Consider the following 888-nt stretch of genomic DNA (forward strand, 5'->3'; position numbering starts at 1 on the left):
ATCAGACATATCGAATTGCATTCTGAATACGAAGAATGTCTTTCTGATATCAAATAATTTTCATTTTTGAAATTCACGGTATAATACAAATTTTATGACAAATTATTAAAATTTGATATTTTTCACATTTTTGATATATAACAGTCCTTGAAGTAAATTTTATAAATCTAATGATATATTCTTAAAGTGTATGTAGCTGGGAGGAAAAGCCGACGATCAATTGAAAATTTTGACCCTCACCATATTGAAGATATGGATTTTTCCCCCCAATTTTTTTTTTGGTGTTTTGGGAAAAAATCCATATCTTCAATACGAAAGGTCAAAATTTTCAACTGATCATCAGCTTCTCATCCCACCTACATACACTTTAAGTATAAATCATCAGATTTATAAAGTTTACTAGTACTGTTAAATATCAAAAATATCAATTTTAATCATTTGCCATAAAATGTGTATTACATGGCTAATTTCAAAAATCGAAATTATTTGATATCAGAAGGACATTCTTCGTATTCAGAATGCAATTTGATATGTCTGATGTGCTCTAATGACCCACAATAAATACTGTCCAAACGTTCATACCCCATCCCTTAAACTAGCTGGTAAATTTGATTATATTTGTTTGAGCAATGTAGAATATTATATTTAGTGTGTGTGATACATGAAGCATGATTTGAATACTGCCAGTGCATACTGCCAGCCAGGATAAAAGTTGATACTACCACTATAATAATTATTATATTATATTATATTACCAGTATTATGAATACATTGTACTTTGTCTTCTTGCAGTGCTGTACCTCAATGCATTGAAAACAGTGAGCCAGGTTGATAACTCTCACGATTTGCAATACGGTGCACAGCCAGCAGTTGCCTCCAATTTTTGCC

Source organism: Amphiura filiformis, chromosome 4 (genome assembly GCF_039555335.1).
Source record: "Amphiura filiformis chromosome 4, Afil_fr2py, whole genome shotgun sequence".
Classification (NCBI taxonomy): domain Eukaryota; kingdom Metazoa; phylum Echinodermata; class Ophiuroidea; order Amphilepidida; family Amphiuridae; genus Amphiura; species Amphiura filiformis.